General features: G+C 36.5%; 1 non-coding gene across 1 annotated transcript; it reads right to left on the bottom strand.

Annotated features, from left to right (window-relative positions):
- Positions 1-4380: 4380 nt before the first annotated feature.
- LOC141670008 (small nucleolar RNA R71) lies at positions 4381-4487 on the bottom strand. Its single transcript, XR_012554259.1, has one exon. It is a non-coding gene; the product is annotated as a small nucleolar RNA R71 (small nucleolar RNA).
- Between the last annotated feature and the right edge of the window lie 4891 nt (positions 4488-9378).

The raw sequence follows: 9378 nt of genomic DNA, 5'->3' as shown, positions 1-9378 counted from the left end.
AGGGTAATACCGGGGAGAAACAAATCTATCTTCCACCTCCTTTTCCTAAGAGGCTGCAGAAGAAAAAGCCGGATAAGCAGTTTGAGAAGTTTTTGGAGGTGTTCAAGAAACTTCATATCAACATACCTTTCACTGAAGCTCTTGAACAGATGCCTAGCTATGCGAGGTTTATGAAAGGTATTCTCTCTCGGAAAGTGAAGCTTGATGACTTAGAGACCGTTGCTCTCATGGAGGAATGCAGTGTTGTGTTGCAACAGAAGTTGCCTCCGAAGCTTAAAGATCCTGGAAGCTTCACTATTCCTTGCACCAACGGAAACTTGTCGTTCGACAAGTGTTTATGTGATTTAGGAGCTAGCATCAATCTGATGCCCTTATCTATCTTCAAGAAGCTTGGTCTGCCTGATCCAAAACCAACATACATGTCATTACAACTAGCTGACCATTCCATCGCTTATCCACGAGGTATAGTGGAGGATGTCTTGGTCAAGGTGGATAAACTCTTCTTCCCTGCTGACTTTGTAATTCTTGATTTCGAGGAAGATAAGAAGATTCCCATCATCTTGGGAAGACCATTCTTGGCTACAGGTCGAACTATGATCGATGTGCAAAGAGGAGAGCTTTTGATGAAGGTTTACGATCAAAAGGTCACTTTTAATGTGTTCAAGGAAATAAAGTTACCAACAACTAAAGACGAGTGCTTTAAAGTAGAGCAACTGCAGGTTTTGAATGCACCTCCGTGGAAGAGGAAGTTGGATATACCATTCGATTCTCTTGGGTTAGAAGAGCTGAAAATTTCTCAGGAGCGTTTTGAACCATTTATTCAAGAAGCTCCCATATTTGAGCTCAACTGAAAGCCAGATCACTTGAGTTATTCATTCTTAGGTGCACCCCATGATAAGGGGTTGGGATATATTTTTGATGATGTAGAGAGTGGCTGGACGGATCTTCCAGTGCCTATAGAGGGTTCTTCTCATGCGTCACAGGTAGTTGATAGGAATCGTGTTGGTGATGAGTAGTACAGGTGAGTAATTAGGCGTATGGAGGCCACACACGATATTCACCATCATTTTGCTGAAGATTTGACACACACTTTCGGTAATATTTTCCGAGACACTAGTGGCGAGGTTGATTGGCCACCTGATCCTCCACCCGAAGAGGGTGATCTTTCCGACGACTAGGTATGCCTGAAATCCTTATAATTACCTTCAATGAGGACATTGAAAATTTTAAGTTTGGGGGTGATAATGTAGGGATTAGTAGTGTGTGTATGTCCATATAGATTCATATTGCATATTTAGTTGTAGTTCATTCATATTTTTGCATGATTGTTCATTTAGGACATATTTGTTTATTTTTATGTGATTTCATATAGTTGCATTTGCATGCATATTTAGCATGATCCACTAAGATGAACTATGATATTTGATAAGTTGATGTTGATTTGAGTGTGGTGATGATGAATAGAGGGATGTTTAAGTCTTAATGAATTGATTTGCATGCCAGAAACAAATATTTTCACAAATTCTTATAGGGTTGCTTTTGATCTAGATCATGATCATACTTGTTTGTTGTTGAGATTTAATCACTTGGTTATATTTAGAATTTGTGATATTCTCGTAATGACGTAAAAACACTGATTTTTTTTATCTGGAGAAAAACTTGGATTTCGTTGCTAGTTGTTGTAAGGCTAGGCGTCAAATGGCTAGTAGCCGGCTCATATTTTTATGAGTAGTCTAGGGTTGAATAAGATGGAGCGAAACACACTCATTCAGAAATTATTAAAGAAAAAAAGAAAAAGAAAAAAAGAAAAAAAAATGTGTTTATGCATAATTGATCAAGAGTGAGCTCTTTAATACTCGAGTTATTAAGTTCTAGGGGACTTTGTACCTAGTGACCTAAGGCTTTTATAGTCTGGGATCCGCTAACCTAACGCTCGCTACATGAGTATTATTGTATAAGTCTTTTGGGACCTCATTCTTTGCACGGTCAAATAAGCATCTTTGTTATGTGTTCAATAATAGTGTGAATCCTTGTATAACTCTAGTAGAAAGGAGGTGTTGTGAGTCATAATGCATTTATTGTCTATTCTGTTTATAAACTTTTGATTGTTTCGATGATAGATAAGTTATGGTTATTGATCTAGTATCAAGAGATATCTGTTAAGCATTCTACACACGCACGTTTCTGGTTTGTGACTTGGTTTGTGGGATTTATTTGAACTCTGTTTCAAGTTATTGCATTCTTAGAGGCACTGGCTTATTCATTTGGTTATGGTTATTCTGAGGGGATCGATTGCATTATCATTTAGTTGCATTCACGTAGTTACATTCATGCATTAGGTTTGTTTTGTAGTTTTGAGTCTGTTTATACTTGAGGACAAGCATCGATTCAGGTTTGGGGGTGTGATAAGTGGATTTTATATCCACTTGGAATGCTTTATTATAAGCTTAAATTGGTGTTTTGGACTCAAGTTGTTGGTATTTTGATGTGTTTTTGTGTTATTGCATTTCAGGTATCAGTTATATGAAGAAAAGAGCTTTTAAAGGAAATATGATAAAAAGTGATCAGAATTGGAAGCCAAGGCCATTTTCAAGTTGTAGAGAATCTCAATAGTTTCGCGTGGGCAGGTGAATCGCCTAATTCTGACGAGTAGAACTCAAGTTATGGCCAAAATAAGATTCATCAGAAATTTTTCCAGACAGGCTCCAGGCGCCCGCCCGGAGAGCTGAGCGGCCGCCCGGAGAGCTGAGCGGACGCCCAAGGCGCGACTAGTCGCTGATTTTGCTGAAAAGACCTTTTTGAGTGGAATTTAACGATTTTAAGGGTCCAGGTCCACTAGGGGCGTATATATACTTAAAAAAAAGGGTTTTCATCATCCAGGAAGATTGAGATACCAATGAGAAGACCTAGAAGCACAAAACAACTCCGAAAAAGAAGATCTTGTTTTCAACTTATGATTCTTTGAATTAGTTATAACTTTGGATGCTCGTTTTCGTTCTTGTTGAACCTAGATCTCGTTTATTCGTACTTTAATTATTATTCAGTTTATTAAGATCTTGTTTTATTCCATGCTTTCATTGGAACCCATGGTGACGACGAGTTCGATTATGGGCTAATCGTTATAATGGGGTTCTAGCGGATTTACTTATGGATTTTAATAGTTAATTGTTTTGATATCTTGGTGTGTGTTGATTGATTGATATCCTAGTATTGGTTGTATTTATTCATCTTATGTACGTCGCGAACATATAAGATAGGCTGTTAATCTCTTGTGAAGCGACGGTGGATCTTGAGGTTTAGAACTTACCATGCTAGCATAGGTTCATGTATGTGTATGCATGATTACTGGGTAACTCTAACCGTTTTACTTGCCCTAGGTAATCATAAAAGAATAATTTGTGCTTAAATCGTTATGTTGTCAAATTTTGTAGACATATAGGGTCTCAAAATAATTGATGCCTATTCAACTTCTATCTTAATTGTGGATGTTTGGTAGAATGGTATTAGTACAATGAAAGTTGGCTTTTATCAGTTCGTGTTGTTCGATTAATATCATTGCCGTACATGCTAAGGGTAATAACAATGACTATTGAATGAAGTAGTAATGAAGTTATGATCTCATATGTAATTAATATTGATAATTTAAGTGTCAATTAAGTGTTTTAATTCTCGTAGTTAATTGTAGTTAATAATTAGTTAATCAATTTAAGTGTTATTGTCTTGATATTTAGAAGTAATCATACATTGGTGAGTAAGTGTTAATTGAACATAATTAGTCTGAGTCTCTGTGGGAACGAACTAGAAATTATTCTATATTACTTGCGAACGCGTATACTTGCGTGAATTATTAGCACGTTTTTTCGCCCTAACAAGTTTTTGGCGCCGCTGCCGGGACTCGGTGTTAATTTTTAGTTTATGTGCTTGTCATCAGTGGTCGTTAAAGTTCACTGACTCGGATTCTTTTACTTTCACGGTTTATTTGTTTGTGTTTCAGGTACTCATTACAATGGGAGATCCAGCAGCATGAACAAAAGCCTTGATGGATTTTTCTCAACCCAAGATCAATGACATTCAATCTAGCATTGTCCGGCCAACTATCACAGCTAATACCTTTGAGATCAAGCCTGGCATAATTCAGTCCAGTTTGGGGGTTCTCCAACTGAAGATCCCAATATGCACATTAGGGACTTTATTGAGATCTGCGACACCTTCAAGTTCAACGGTATTTCTGAAGATGCTGTGAAGCTGAGACTGTTCCCATTCTCTCTGAGGGACAAGGCTAAGAGCTGGTTACACTCTCTACCAGCTTGTTCGATTACTACTTGGGAAGATCTTGCTCAAAAGTTTCTTACTAAATTCTTCCCTATGGAGAAGACAGCTGCAATCAGGAATGCTCTTACTCAATTTGCGCAGCAATCAGGAGAATCTTTATATGAAGCTTGGGAGCGCTACAAGGAGATGCTTAGGAAGTGTCCTCATCATGGAATGCCTGATTGGATGATCATCAATTGTTTTTACAATGGGTTAGGAACATAGTCCAGACCCATGCTCGATGCAGCATCAGGTGGAGCATTACAGACAAAAGCTATGAGGAAGCTTATGATCTAATTGAACTGATAGCTGCTAATGAATATCAGTACCCAACCCAGAGATTGCCACAGAACAAGGTAGCAGGAGTTCTTGAGGTGGATACAACTACGACTATCACTGCTCAACTAAAGGCGTTGTCTATGAAGATCGATTCTCTGTCTAACTATGGTGTTAAACAGATAATTAGTGTTTGTGAGCTGTGTGCAGGCCCACATGTGACAGAGCAATGCGCTATATCTAGTGAATCAGCTCATTTTGTGAGCAACTTTCAGAGATCGCAGTAACCAGTTCCAGACACTTTTCATCCTGACAACTGGAATCATCCTAACTTCAGCTGGAGCAACAATCAGAATGCGATGCAACAGCCATTCCAACAGTTTGGAAATAATCTATTCAACCCTCCTGGGTTTCAGCAACAAATTGTACCAAAACAACAACTCCAAATTCAACAACAAAATCTGAAAGGAATATGTCCTAAGTCCAATCATGTATTAGGATTTAGGTTTAACTTCCTGTGTAATCTGTTTTGATTTCATTGATATTAATAAAAGAATTGTTTTGTTTTTATTACGGGCTTTATCTATTTAAGTGTTTAAATAAGATATACCATAGTTTAGAGTAAAGCTTTTTATGGATTATGATGAGATCATAATAGTGAGACCTAAAAGGTGATAACTCTAAACTTAAATAGTTCCTGATCATAGGATTACTAACTGGTAATTAATAATCCGCAAAGATTGGTACATACTATGCTTGCTTCATTATGAAGGATGTCTGTTCTCATAGACATTTGTGTGGTGACACTATAGCTAGTATGTAGGTGCTTATTATAGAATAAGTTCACTGAACATGACTCGCCCAGCTGAACAACTGATGGAGTTCACTCACGTGTCAGCAGTTGTTCACCTAGTGATAGTTGTACAAGTATCCTTAGACTTGAGGTCATCATAGTCATCTTGTGTACACTGAATTATGCTTGGGTTTAGTTCTTAGTCTCCAGGGACAATTATTAGGGCTCTTCTGGGTATAGGAATTTGTACACGAAGATAGTGTATGATCAATAAAGGATCTACCCCTTCCAGTGAAGGAAGCGAATGTTCAAGGGTGATCCACTTATGCTAGTTCAGGAATCTCTGGCCAAAGTGAATGAAATTAGAAAGGAGTTTCTAATTTGCATAGAACTACGCATAGTAAATGGTAAGCAAGTGATTGAATTAGATAGGCTTGACACGAGATCCATGCCTTGTATTTAATCGGGACATTGTAGGGTAGAAGGAGTTTATTGTATGGTAACTATTCACTGAATAGGTTCTTGGTATTCTAAGCAGTGAATTCATATTATCCGGATAGTCGCGATATGCTGAGAAGTATCCCTCACGATGTAGAATAAATGTGATTAATTAATTAATCATATTTAATAAATTAGAGAATTTATATAAATAATGCTAAAATAGTTTTATTATTATTTATTTCTACTACCGGCTTAATATTGAACCTACAGGGTCACACCATAAAAAGAGAATGATTTAATGGTGGAGGAATTAATTAATAATGGCTAATAATTATTTATTTATGAAATAAATAATTAATTGGTAAATTTAATAATTGATTAAATGAGATTTAATTGATTATAAATTAATTAAGAAAAGTTCTTAATATTATTAATTAAAGGATTTAATTTTTGGAAATTAAATCAAGAGAGAGAATTATTTCTAAAGTGTTTAGAAAAAGGATTAATGATTAAAAGGTGTTTTAATTATTAATGAGAATAATAAATGGGATAATAATAATAATATTTATGGGAAAATTTCAGCTGAAAATTTTGCCTATAAATACACTATTATAGACCCTATTTTATTTGAACCCACATCGAACCCGAAAACCCAAAAAGTTTGGAAAACCCAATTCTCTCCACCTCCTTCCTCCTCCTTAACATCGTTTTCTTGGTGGATACCGGTAGAGTGCTTCACACTTGAGGAGCAACTGCTAAGGATCTCTGATCGTTGTCTCCGAATTATTTTAAAAGGTTAGATTCGATCCCTCGAATTTTTATTCGCGATTTATATGCTTTTATTTGGATTTTGTATGTGTAAAAGTGTTTTGCCATGCCTCGCTGTGTTTAAAATCCAACAATGGTATCAGAGCATAGGTTGTATGCATATAGATCTGTGGTAAAAATTTCAGAATTTTATGTGCTTGTATGAATTAATTATGATTCTTACAAGTTATATCATCAATTAATTTTGTCTGATGAGAAATCGTTTCTCAGAATAATTTTGAGTGTTGATCTGGGTTCTACAAGTGTTGTAGATCGTCTGGGTATTTTTTTTATAATTTTAGGATGTATAGATTTTTTATTATGAATTTTTGAAGTTCTTGCAATTAAATTCATAATTAAATAATCATATATATATATATATAAATTGTTAGTTTGTATATAAAGTATATATCTGTACATCTGCATATGTACTACTGCTGTCTTGTCTGTCTGATGGCACGGAAGCAAAGAAGAGTACGGCAGCACATCAACCGAGGAAAACGGCGGCTGCTACAGAAAAACAAAAATAAAATAAAATAAAAAATAATAGGGGTCTCACGCATTCTGGGAATGCGTTACACACCTGTGACGCATTCACGGAATGCGTTACACCCTTTAATGGCTTAAAAGGGGTGTAACGCATCACCGGAATGCGTTACAGGGCCTGTAACGCGTTCCTTTAATGCGTTACAGCCCGTCTGTTGATTTTAAATTGATTTTCTGGGAGTTTCGTAACTCCGTTTTGGGCGTGCAATATACCGTTGGATTCATTTTTCCGAGACGGATCTAATGGAGTGATCAATTTTAGTTTATATAAAAGTTTTGAACTGTTTATATTTCCATGAAGTGTTTTAAAGATGTTTTTGACTGTTTTAATTGCTTTTAAATGCTTCATGTGATACATAGAGATGTATAATGCTTAGACTAATGTGCTAGATGATATAACATGCCTACCTTGATGTTTATTCATGTTTATATATGTGATATATGTTTAGTTTATCATGCGATGATAGATTTAGGTGAACTTAAATAAACATAAGGCGTTTGTTAGACAACCCAGTATAGTGAAATTATTTCATAACCTTAATAACAATATTATGAATACAATCATGAGATTCTTGTGTTTGTGAAACACGTAATTGAATATGAATTTTCGATATGAGAGAAAGGATGACTCTGTCAACAACAGATTTCGTCAACAACAGATTTCTATCTGTAAGAAAGGGTTATTAAGTGACGCCTCTTGACAATGCTCCACCCGATCTGGGAATCATCTGATTATTGATTATTGATTTGAAATATTTAATTTAAAAGGAAGAATTTCTTTATAATATGATTATGATTGTAACATAATATAATCCCTCTAAAATTAAATAATATCTAGTAATTGGCCAATGACACAACGGGCTTGTGTCGGTCATAGCCTTCCAACATGATAGAAAAGTAGTTCTTATTTTTGAATCATTGTCGGTTCGTGCTACAGCCGAGGGCTTTAATTTCGAAATAAGAAATACTTGTCTATTACATAGAGATGTGTATATTGAATAAGAATCTAAAGGTCGGTACGTGCTACAGCCGTGGGCCTTTGGGGACTGATTCAACTGTACGGAATGTTGGGTTAGACTTGACTTAGAATATTGAGTTTGTCGTGCTACAGCCAAGACTCAATTATTCAAGAGGCTAAAGTTTGATTAGGGAATAACATGAGATGTAATTGACAAGAGTTGTCTGCCTATTGAACATTACATGGTGTTTCGTGCCACAACCGGGGTTGTGTAATGGAATGTAGGATCCCTATTTCCACTTGCATTATGAATGCTTAATTTTTCACGTAGGGGGTTGAATAAATTAGGAAAACTAGTGAGAGCCACTTATGAATAAAGACCCGATTCATATAGTATTATGAAATGAAATCGAATATTTGCTAAGCGTTGTTATGTGTTTATCATTTACAGATTTACTTTGTACGTTATGTCTTCTGCACTATCACTCAGGAGCATACTAGATGCTCACAAATTGACTGGTCCTAATTATGCTGACTGGCTTCGAAACTTGAGAATTGTTCTCAGGATTGAAAAGCTGGAATACGTGATTGACTCACCTAAGCCTACTGAACCTGCTAGTGATGCACATAATGATGAACATGTTGTGTATCGTAAGTGGATAGATGATGCAAATGTTGCTCAATACATCATGCTAGCTTCCATGAACATTGAGCTATAGAAGCAACATGAGCATATGGATGCTCACACTATCCTCATGCATCTACAAGAGTTGTATGATGTGGCAGGGAGGACAGCTCGATATGAGATATCGAAGGAGTTGTTCGGTTGTAGGATGTCTGAGGGATCATCTGTGAATGACCATGTACTTAAGATGATCAATTTGATTGAACATCTTGGACAACTTGGTTTTGCCATGGATGGGGAGCTGAGCCAAGACTTGGTCTTGCAATCACTTCCGAGTTCGTTCTCGCAGTTTGTTGTGAACTTTCACATGAATAAGTTGGATGTCAGCCTTCCTGAACTCCACAACATGTTGAAGACTGCGGAATCGAATTTCCCCCCTAAGAAGAGTTCTGTTCTTCTAATTGGTGAAGGTTCCAATCCTAAGAAAAGGAAGAGGAACTCTTCCAAGAAGAAGAAAGTAGGTGAAGAAAAGCCGGTTCCACCAAAAGCTGAAGACCCCAAGAGCAAAGTTGTTTTCTTTCACTGTAACAAGGTGGGGCACTGGAAGATGAACTGCAAGGT

Source organism: Apium graveolens, chromosome 6, assembly GCF_009905375.1.
Source record: "Apium graveolens cultivar Ventura chromosome 6, ASM990537v1, whole genome shotgun sequence".
In the NCBI taxonomy this organism is placed as follows: domain Eukaryota; kingdom Viridiplantae; phylum Streptophyta; class Magnoliopsida; order Apiales; family Apiaceae; genus Apium; species Apium graveolens.
Note: the sequence above shows the minus strand (reverse complement) of the source record. Positions and strands in the feature narration are given on the sequence as shown.